The sequence below is a fragment of the Callospermophilus lateralis genome, chromosome 1 (assembly GCF_048772815.1).
Source record: "Callospermophilus lateralis isolate mCalLat2 chromosome 1, mCalLat2.hap1, whole genome shotgun sequence".
NCBI lineage: Eukaryota > Metazoa > Chordata > Mammalia > Rodentia > Sciuridae > Callospermophilus > Callospermophilus lateralis.
This window is the reverse complement of record NC_135305.1, coordinates 54,833,957-54,846,116: the sequence shown is the minus strand read 5'-3', so window position 1 is coordinate 54,846,116 and position 12,160 is coordinate 54,833,957.

The following is a 12,160-nucleotide window of genomic DNA, read 5'->3' as shown; positions in this document are numbered from 1 at the left end:
CCATGAGACTGATGATAGGTATGTAGATAAGTGGATTAAAAAGGAATGTTTCAGATAACGATAAATGCTTCAGAACACATGAAATCAGATGATGTAGTGAAGAGTTCCTGGTAGGCTAGTTCTCCAACCAAGATCAAGTGGCCTCATTCATTCATCCAAGGAGTATGACCAGAGTCCCCAGCCTGTCCCAGAGTCTGATTCCTCTCTGGAAAATTAGGGGAGTCACTCTCTTCTAACTTCTTAGCTTCAGCCATAAAATGTCCATGGTCATACCCAGAGTTCCATCTGGGATCTTCTAGTTCCTCAAGGAAAAATCTCTACATAATTTGTTCTGGCTTGACTTAGCATCTATGCATTTCTCTCCTTGCTTTCCAAGAAGGACTCCGTGTATGCACTTCACCTCCCAGCACCAGTTCACTGTCAGGTTGCCCACTTGCCAGGCCCTTAGTAAGGCTCTCCACTTAACTTTCTCACTTTTTCCTCATAACTCGATTATTATTGCCAGTTCAATTTACTTTGACAAAGATTATGTTAAATGCACTAAAAACACAGACCTTCCAAACTGGGGGAGAGTGTCACTGTCCTTCATGAGAAACATGGCTTCTGTGGTCCAGGGACCTGAAGCTCTGCTATAAGGATGCTGGACAAGGATTTTGGAAGATCTGAAAGCTTCTGAGACTCTCAGAGTCTTAGTTGCTCTCTGTCGTCTGAAACCTTCCAAGTAAAATACCATACCTTTTCTGATAATTCTCAAGAACTTCAACATTGGTTCTTTGGTCAGTATAAGACTTTGGCCCTCTTCCTTTGTCTTGGCTGGGTGACTTTGGAAACCACTCGGCAACCAGAATGTCCTCTTCAAAATGCAAGCCTGACTTTTCCCCTGCCCATTAGCTCCTCTTGTCTCTATGATTAAGACAAAATTGAACTCCTGTGTGGTCCAGCCCTCCCTACCTCTCCGCCCTTCCAGACCTATTTCCTTGCTGTGCCACCCTGGGCAATTTACTCGACTCTTCTGGGCCACAGTAGCTATAACACGGGAAAAATGACATCTTTCAACAAAGGAAACAATGTATGCAAACGCTCATCACATATGCAGGACTGAGGCAGCACAAGAAAAAGAGGATCACTGAGGATGGAGATAGCCTCCTTCCCCAGCTCCATGCAGTTAGTTCCTCATCTCAGCACCTATTCTGAGCTAAGCAGCCATGCCTCCCAGGGCTGAGGACCAGCACACATGAATACAGGTCTGGCCTACAAATTTTGAATCGCTGGGTTTTACTTCTGATCACATTAGGTGAACTCCCTTGTTCTGCTTCATTTCCCTTCAGCAGCCAGGAAGCCCCTACCCTGGACCAGGCTTTAGTGTTTTCCAAAGGAAGACAGCAGCCCAGGCTGCCAAACACTCTTTCCTGAAAAGGAGGGAGGTTGGAGGAGCAAGTGCTGTGTGGTCACTACCTGGGACATCAGCCCGCAGCTTATAAGCTTCCCTCTCCTTGGGCCTCCTGCCTCCAGGTGGCTGGGGAGCACCCTCAAGTGCACCTTGGCCTGCAGGCTGAGCAGTCATCTTGGTTCTACAGTCAGTTATTCTCTCTTTCCACGTCAGACAGCCTTGAGGAGCTGATGAATGGCCAGGCAGTCAAGGCTCTGTTTTAAGGATAACCAAGTCAGAGCTCTTTGTCATGGATGAGCTCTCGGTTCTTGGGTGGACAAATTGTCTCTGGCATCTTGTAGCCTCCTAATTGATACTTTCTTTCTTTCTGCTTTCTCTTGGGGTTAGGGCCAACCATCTTTCCACCTAAAACAGCAATGTCCAGCCAGTGTCTTCGTGAGGCCTGACCTGCCAAGTGGTAGCTCCCCACAAGCATCCAGTCCTGGAACTAGCAGGGACCTTGCAGAGGATGGACATCTTACTGCCGCATCATGAAGAACCAGTTTCAGAATCTTAGGAGGACGCTACACATCCCAGCATTGAAAGTATAAGTGTCCATGCTTAAAGAAATAAATTTCCAGCATTTTCTACTTGCTAGATGCCATACTAAGCACTTTATGCATAACTCAATCCTTACCATAAATCTATGAAGTAGAAACAGTTATAACTTTGCCTTTACAGATAAGGAAATAGCCACTAGGAGATTAAGTGACTTATCCAAGGTCATGAAACTAGCAAATGACAGGGCCTGACTCTGGAGCCTACACTGTACATTAGTCATGCTACCTGATCTTTAGAGCCTCCTTTCTAGGCTCCCTGACTACATGAACTGAATGAGTTAATAAGTTTAAATCCCTCAAAAGAGGCATGAAGTAAGTGCACAGTGAGTGCCCCTCTATACATGGAGGGATGATGGGAAGAGTGGACTCTGAGGAGGCAGCTGGCTCTGCCATCAGAAATGTGATCTTGCTTGCTTATATAGCTTTCTGCCCAAGTCCCTCATATGATAACTGGGAATAGAGCTGGTACTTATTTCCTACCATGGATGTGAGTATTACATGGATTATTATTTGGAAAGTCCTTAGAACAGAACCTGGAACTTCCTAGATGCTGTGTTTGTTAAGATAAATGCACATGTATACAACAGGGTGGGCATGACCTTTTGTTCCTTCAGAGACCTGCATTTCAAGTCCTGATTCTTTTTTATTATCTGGGTCTTAGAATAAATACCTGCACTATTTAAGCTTTTTCTGTAAAATAGAATTATAATACCGATCTATGGAGCTATTAGAAAATGAAATGACATAAAGTATACTATTGGCCTTCCATATTTGCTGGTTCTGCATCCGTGGATTCAACCAACCATGGATCAAAAATATTCCCCCTGCCCCAAACTGCATCTAGACTGAACATGTACAGACATTTTTCTTGTCATTATTTCTTAAATGGTACAAAAAACAACTATTTACATAGCAGTTCCATGGTATTAAGTATAATTTAAGATGATTTAAAGCATATGGGAACAATGTGTAGGTTATATGAAAATACTACACAATTTATACAAAGTTTTGAGCATTATAGGGTTTGGTACCTACAGGTGCCAAAGGGACTATTATACATGAAAGTATAGAATCAAGCACATAGGAGAAATATTATTTCTTCTTCTCTTCCTAGAAGATCTTTCCTTGTAGCCTCACAAATGCATATGCTGGTCTCTGTTCACAACCTTTTGTTATTGTCTTGCCTACAATAGCCTGTGGTATTCTGCTCTCATTTATCTCCTCTGTTTCCTTAGGGATGCTTCCAACTCCAACTTTCTAAAATGTCCTGGGGATGTTGGAAATTCTTGAAGATGTTTAATTACAGAAGTTCTAAATTTCTATTGGGGCAAAGGGGACTATGGATCTGTTGGCATTTTCCTAGGACTTTCCACACCTAAAGAAAGATAGGATGTTATAGGAAGGTATATGGATGTTGGAAGGGCATAGTTTTCCCATGACAGAACTAAGCCAACTACAGACATTCTAATTCAGGCTACAATTCTCAGTGGGATCCACCTAGTACCAGTACCTCTCAGTACAATCCGAAGAACTAATTTTACTTTGGGCTTATAAAAATGATAAAAGTCTAAGCAAAAAGAAGAGTTCTTTCTCTGACACCTGCCTTGATTCAGTATCATACTGTATGCTCCTTGTTCAGAGATCATGTCTTTTTCTTATTCCTCATTCACATTTAGTCAAGAGATGCCCAATATTCATCAATCTATGTAACCTAACACAATTAACCCATTAATTCTTAAAAGCTGAGAAAGATGCTGCTGCTAAGTAAGATTCTCAAACTTGGAGGAGTTCAAACTCTTCTGAGTCAAAGACCTACAGGTTGAAGACATAGAAAAACTTTTTAGTATCCACATATCAGAATTACTCTACTCCATCTGCATCATGTACAATCACAAGAATAGGATCCTGTTTAGAATAAGTTTACACTCCATGTATGTAAAATATGCCCAAACACACTCTCCTGTCATGTATGTCAAATATGCCAAAACACACTCTCCTGCATATCTAAAAAGAACAAAATTTTAAAGACCTTTTTAGTGAAATAGTAGCAGAAAAATTTCTCAATATTAGGAAAGATATAGATATCCAGATAGAAGGAGCATTTAGAACCTCAAATAGATACAACCAGAAAAGAATCTCTCTGTGACATATTGTAGTTAAACTGATTGAAAGTACAAAAGAAAGAATATTAAAAGCTCCAGGACAGAGCTGTCAAGTCATATATAAAAGCAAACCCATTAGAAAAACTACAGATTTCTCAACAGAAACTCGAAAGGCTAGCAGGACATGCAATGATGCATTTCAAGCACTGAAAGAAAACTGCTGGAGTGTATATCTAGATTACTATGTCTGGCAAAAATTTTCCTCAGAATTGAAGGAGAAGTAAAGATCATTCAAGATAAGTATAGACTAAAAGAATTCATGACTACCAAGTTCGCATTAGAGATGATAATAAAAGGAATCCTACACTCAGACAGGGAAGCTAGATACACACAATCATGAGAACATGGAAAGAATAAATGTCACTAGAAGAGTAGATAAGCAAATAAGAAGTAGAAAAGGATAAAAGATATTAATTCAGGCTGGGCATGATGGCACACACCTGTAATCCCAGCAGTTTGGGAGGCTGAGGCAGGAGGATCTTGAGTTCAAAGCCAGCCTCAGTAACAGTGAGGCACTAAGCAACTCAGTGAGACCCTGTCTCTAAATAAAATACAAAATAGGGCTGGGGATGTGGCTCAGTGGTTGAGGGACCCTGAGTTCAATCCCTGGTATAAAAAAGTTATACACACACACACACACACACACACACACACACACACACATATACATACACACACATACATACATTCAATGAACTACTAAACCTATAAGATGAGTAAAGGAAAAATAAACACAGATTAATTAAAACAACCAAAAGAAAAACAATAAAATAAAAAGAACTAGTATAAATCTTCCAATAATAACCCTGAATGCAAATGCTCATCATTTTCCAAAATTAAAAGATACAGATTGACTGGGTAGATTAAAAACTAGAGCCAACAATTGCTACCCACAAGAAATTTACCCAAGATGTATACAGATTGGTCAAAGACATAAACAGCCTGAAAGTGAAAAATGGAAATTGATATTCTGAGCAATGGAATCTGAAAGCAAGCAGACTTCAATTCAAAATCAATAAAAAGAGACAAAGAAGGTCATTTTATATTAGTCATAGGAATAATATATCAAGAAGATATAATGATTATAAATATATATGTACCAAAAATTAGGGCACCAAATTTTATAAAACACACACTACTGGGCATAAAAGGAGAGATAGATACCAATTTGATAATAGTGGGGAGCTTCCATACCTGACTCTCACAAATAACGAGGTCATCCATACCAAAAAATATCAACAAAGACAACATCAGAATTAAGTTATACTATACATCAAATGGCCTTAATAGACATCCACAGAATTCTCAACCCCAAAGCTGCAGAATAGGCATTATTTTCATCAGTTCTTGGAATCCTTTCCAAAATAAATCAGACTAAAGGATAATCAGATTAAGCCAATCTCAGTAAATTTTAAAAATTAAAATAATCTCTTTTATCTGACCAGATTAGAATGGAATGAAACTAGAAGAAAACAGCAAGAGAAGCTCTAGGAAATACATGAACCATGAAGAAGACACTTTTGCATGAGCAGTGGTTCATTGAAGAAGTGAGGGGGCAATAAAAAAAAATTCCTAGAACCAAGTCAGAATGGGAGCACAATATAGTAGAACTTGTGGAACACAGTGAAAGTGGTACCAGGAGGGAAGTTTATAGGTAAGATTATGTTAAAAAACAGAGAGATCACAAATAAATAATCTAATGATACTTCTCAAGATCTTAGAAGACCAAGAAAAAGCTAAATCCCCAATCAGTTGAAGAAAAGATACAATAAAGAACAGAGCAGAAATAAATGGAATAGAGACTAAAAGAGTGGTACCAAAAACAAAACAAAACAATGAAAACAAAGCATTTATTCTTTGAAAAGATAAACAAAATTGACAAACCCTTAGCCAAACCTAGCTGAAAGGAAGAGAAAAAAGACCCAAACAAATAAATTTTGAGACAGGGGATATTGTTACAAATAGCACTGAAATCCACAGGATCACTAGGGAATATTTTGAAATAGGTAAACAAAGCAGAAAATGTAGAAGAAATGGAAAACTTTCTAGTTATATATGACCTACTCAAATCAAATCAAGAGGATATAAAAACCTAAGTAGCTCAATAATGACCAGTATGATTAAAATAGTAATAAAAGTGTCTCCCAAAAAAGCCCCAAACCAGAAATATTCACAGGTGAATTTACCAGACTTTTAAAGAAGAACTAATAGTAATGCTCCTCAAGTTATTCTCCAAACTAGAAAGGTAAAAAAACCAAACCTCCAATCTCATTCTACAAAGATAGTATTACCCCACGACCAAAGCCTGATAAGGACACAACTAAGAAAACTATAGACCAATATACTTGATGAACACAGATATAAAAATCCTAAATAAAGTGCTTGCAAATAGAATTCAACAATATATTAAAAAGATCATCACCATGGTCAGGTTGGTTTTATTACAGGGATACAAGGATGGTTTCATATATGCAAATCAATAAATGCAATACAACACATAAAGAGAATGATGAATGAAAATCACATGATCATCTCAATAGATGCAGGAAAAAATATTTGATAAAATTCAACATCCCTTCATAATAAAAGCTATGAAGAAACAAGGTAAAGAAGAAACATACCTCAAAATAATAAAGACTATGTAGGACAAATCCATAGCCATGGGAAAAACCTGAAAGATTTCCTCTGAAAATCATTAAGAACACAAGGGTATCCATTCTCACCACTGTAATTCAATACAGTACTAGAAATTTGAGCCAGAGAATTGGGAAAGGGAAAAAAAACGAAAGGATTACAAATAGGGAAGAAGGAATTTAAATCATCCTGGTTTGCAAATGATATGATTCTTTACTTGTAAGACCCTAAAGACTCCAGCAAAAGACCTCTTAAAACTGATAAATAATTTCAGCAAAGTAGCAAGAAACACAATCAACATACAAAAATCAGCAATAAGGAACCCATCGAGAAAGAAATCAAGAAAGCAATGCCATTTAAGTTAGCCTCAAAAAATGAAGTAAACTGAAATAAAATACCTAGGAATAAACCCAACTTAGTAAGTGAAAGACCCTACAATGACTATTACTATAAAATAGTAAAGAGTAAATGAAAGAAGACAAAAGAAGAAGTAATATTGTCATAATGGCCATGCTATCAAAAGTGATCTATAGAGTCAAAGAAATACTCATCAAAATGCCAATTACATTCTTCCCAGAACTAGAAGAAGCAATCCTAAAATTCATACGGAAGCACGAAAGACCCGAATAACCAAAGCAATCCTGAGCCAAAAAAATAAAAAATAAAAAAATAATACCTGATTTCTAAATATACTCCAAAGCCATAACTACAGAAACAGTGTGGCATTGGTATAAAAACAGACATGTGCCCCAGTGGAACAGAATAGAGGACCCAGAAATAAAACCACACATCTATGGCCATCTGAATCTTCACAGTGATACCAAAACCATACAGGGGGGAAAGCACAGCCTCTTCAACAAGTGGTGCTAGGAAAACTGAATAATCACATATAAAGATTGAAACTAGATCACTATCCCTCAACTTAAAATTGATCAAAGACCTTAATATAAGACCTGAAAGTATGGAAATATTAGAAGAAAACCTGGGAAAAACACTTCAAGATATTGGCATACACAATTATTTTCTGGATATTTTGACTTTAATAATTCAGAAAATAAAAGCAATAATTGACAAATGGGAATATATCTAAAGGCATCTGCATGGCAAAGGAAGCAATTAAGAAAGCTAAAAGAGGGGCTGGGGATGTGGCTCAAGCAGTAGCGTACTCGCCTGGCATGCGCAGTGCGCTGGGTTCGCTCCTCAGCACCACATAAAAATAAAATAAAGATGTCCACCGAAAAATAAAAAAAAAAGAAAGCTAAAAGACAATCTTCAGAATGGGGGTAAATCTCCAGCAGCCATTCATCTGACAGAGGATTAATATCTAGCATATATAAAAAACTCAAAGAACCTAACAACAATAAACAAATCAAACAATTTAATTAATAAACAGGCACTGAACAGACACTTTATGAAAGTACAAATGGCCAACAAATATATGAAAGATGCTCAATATCTTTGGCCATCAGGGTAATGCTAAGCTGCAATGAGATTCAATTATAGTCCAGTTACAATAGCTATCATCAAAAAAAAAGAAAGAAAGAAAGAAAGAAAGAAAGAAAGAAAGAAAGAAAGAAAGAAAGAAAGAAAGAAAGAAAGAAAGAAAGAAAAAAAAAAAGAAAAAGTATGGCTGGCAAGGATGTGGGGGAAAAAGGAACCTTTATACACTGTTGGTGGGAATGTAAATTAGTAAGAGTCACTATGGAAGACAGTATGGAGATTTCTCAAAAATCTAAAAATAGAACTACCATATGATGAAGTTGTCCCATTTCTCAGTATATAAATGAAGTAAATGAAGGTAGCATATAAAAGAGAACCTGCATCCCGTGTTTATTGAGGCACTATTTAAAATAACCAAAATATGGAATCAGCCTAGGTGTCTGCCAACAGATGAATGGATCAAGAAAGTGTGATGTATATATACACACACACATAATGGAGTATTATGTAGCCATAAAGAAGAATGAGATCCTGTCATTTGCAGGAAAATGGATAGAACCGGAGACTATCATGTTACGTAAAATAAGCCAGACACAGAAGTCAAGTATTGCATGTTTTTCTATGTGGAGATGAGGAGGAGGGAGAGGAGGTGGAGAGGGGGGAGGTAAAGAAGAAGAGGAGGATGAGAAGAAGAGGAGGAAGGAAGAGGAGGGAGGAAGGGAGGAGGAGGGAGAGGAGGAGGGGGAGGAGGAGGAAGAGACCTGAAAATAGAAGACAGATGATTAAGGAAGGGGACTGGGGCAGGACAGCAGAAGGCATGGAGGGTAAGAGAGGGTAGAAGGGAAGGTGAATACAATCAAAGCATCATATATGTGTGTGTGCAATCGTCAGAGTAAAACCCATTATATAGTACAATTCAGATGAATTGATAATTATAATGAAAGAAAGGAATCCTATAAAATTCAAAAACAAATATTTATAAAACAAAATGTTATCTCCAACTGGATTCATTCTTGTCCAGATCTTGATTAGGCCCACTGAGCTCAGAGGAGAGGATTTCAAACCAAGCAAGGACATTTGTGTGGCTGGCTTCCTTCTACGGCACCTCTCTTGCCTTCTTCCCAGTCTTTATTCCTTAATTATGGTTCTTTCACTTTCTTTTCTTAAAAAGTGGCCCTTTTATGGCTGAGACTTTCATGTCAAGCTCCTGTAAGTTCTTTTTTGGAATTCAGTTGGATTTAAGGCATGTACAATAACCTGTGTCCCTAAATTCAGCTGCCTGCAGTGAGACAGGACCTTAGTGAGAAACACAAAACGGTGACCTCTGGACTTCCCCTAATCCACTCTGTGACTGCCTTAACCACACAGAGGCTCACATCAGTTTTATGTCCCAAAGCCTGGAATTCTGCAGAAATCTCTCACACATATTGACCACCATTGTCCTGCGGCTACTTGTGGTACCTGCTACTTTCTCCCTCACCTGCTTGTGCTTCTAGGGCTGAGGTCTCCATTGCTGCTGACACCAAAGTAGCCTTGAGAAGGCATTACCTTCCTGCCTGCTACTGCTGTCTTTGCCAAACCTGCATTTGCCGAGGGTCAAGGGTATTGATGTCGGCCTGGCTTCTGAGGTCAGCTGATGCTATTATTCACTGCTTTCTGAAATCTAGGAATGTTTTAGTACAAACTATTTTGGTTTGTACTTGCTTGTCTATTCTAACACCCTCACCTTGGGACTCAAGTACACATCCCAGGGGACTAGACCAGAAGACATCAGAGTGACAGACACTATGCCAATCTTCAAGTGCCACCAGGACCACCCTGCCCTTCACCCTGATCCTGGGCCATCACAATTGAACCTAGTGCCTCCACTCTCTCCTCCATCACTCAGGTGGAACCACGGCAGGTCTGCCCCATCCTGGCATCCCCAGACTTCAGGGTACACTGTCATGGGGAGGAGGAAGGAGGTACAGTAGCCTCAGCTTGGGCTCCACATACAAAGGAATGAATGAATCATTGAACAAGCTCCTGAGCAAAAGAGGTCGGGAGAAATAGGTGAAGAAGGAAAAAGAAAGGGAGGAAATTTTTTAAAAAGGAAATATTTTGGAAAGCAGATCTTAATTCAAGTCGTATTCCTTCCCCCCTCATTTAGTCATGGTGGGGCCGAGAGGGCTGAGGAAGAAGTTAAAGGAGATTCTGTCACTTGGGTACAAGTATCATAGCTAAGTGGTGGGGATGAGCAAACTAGAGGGCTAAAGGGCTTGGGGTGAGTAAGGGTGCATTGCTCACTCTTGGATCTCAGGAAATGAGAGGCTCCTGGCGAAGCCTGGCAGACAGAGGTGGGATGTCAGCAGGATACCTTCTCTCTCCAGTAAAGAGCTTGACATTTGTGCCTTCCCCAGAACATCAAACAACTACCAGGACTTTTTAAAAAGCTTAATTTCATATATGCTGCTTGGAAGCTATGCAGCTTCCTGTAACACACATTTTAGATGTTCGAGCAGTAAATTTGAGATGCCAGAGCCCCTCTTTAACACTGTCCTGTAGCTCAGCAACTCCAAATTAGCGCAGCTCCATGTCCAAAACCTGGCAAGGGTCGGAGAAGAACAGAAGCTCACTCTTGGTGAGTCCACAGTGGTCTCCTTGTTACAGAGGATGGAAAGGACTGGAAAGGAGAAAGCTCACAGGCTCTTGTCCCTTTGACCTTTGTGCTAGGTTGGCCAAGATCTCAGCTCCCCTGGGGCTGTCAGCATCAGCATGCACAGTGCACCTGAACAGCAGGTGAGCCTGAGCCTGTCTGGAGTCACCTGCCCCATCTGGCCTCTGCCTGGCTCAGATAGTTATGGGAGGGGTGGACTGAAGGCCCCACCTCACCTCTCCCCTTTGCTTCTTCTATTGCTGCATTTGCTCATATTGTGGGATCCTTTGCTCGCTTCATCCTGCTTCTTTAGTAACGGGCAGACAACAGCAACAGAGTATTAGGTCGCATTTGGAAGCTATTTGATGGATGAAAAAACAAATGCATAAGTGGACAAATGAACAAACTGAAGTCTAGATAGTCAGACGTGCATATTTTAAAACTATCTCTCTACTTCTATGGCATGGGGGAGCAGAAATCAATGGCTTTCTGATTTTTTTTTTAACTTGAGAGTTTAAGGAATATATTCTATTGTACTTGATTCCAATGTTAAAACAAAATAAGAAGGAGTTTTATGTGGCCTGAGTTGGGGAAGGAAATAGTTCAGTAGGAAAGGGAAAGAATTCAAGAAGGGGAAAAGTTCATCCTGTGGAGGGGGGGTTGATATCTGTCATTCTATCCCACATCAAACATTTCTGAGTGTCATTACCCAAGGAAGGCTTGATGGAGGGATGGTGATACTGATAATCCACAGGGCTTTTCCTCCTCTGACATCCTCCTCTTCCTCACTCGCTCTCCCCTATTCCTTTCTAGCCCAATTTTTGGTTCATACTGAAAAGTCAGTCTGGCATGGCTTCCTGAATGGACCAAGGGTGCCTGAGTTCCAGAACATATCCCCTTGATAATAAAGCACCTTCATAAGAATTAGAAACATGGGTCACAGCTCCACAGGTACATGGTAAGTGAATGAAGATGCTGCTTTGTATTAATGAGAAAAATATTCAACATCAGTCCTGGTTCTGGAAGGAAACAGATGACATACTCATAATTATGGATAACTGAGAAAAGTATAAGCGGAAGTTACCATTTGCAAAGGTGTGGGCACAATTTAGAAAGGTACAGTATGTGGGGTTAGCACAGGCTATGTTCAGAACCCAACAGGAACAACAGCTGTGGGAGATGTGACCTTCACCAGAGGGAGTCAATCAGTGGCCACCCAGCAGGGAGGGAGTCAAGAGAGATTCTTCCCTTGGGTCTTCTGCCCATGGCTCCCATTGGTGGAACCAGCCATGAGCTATAA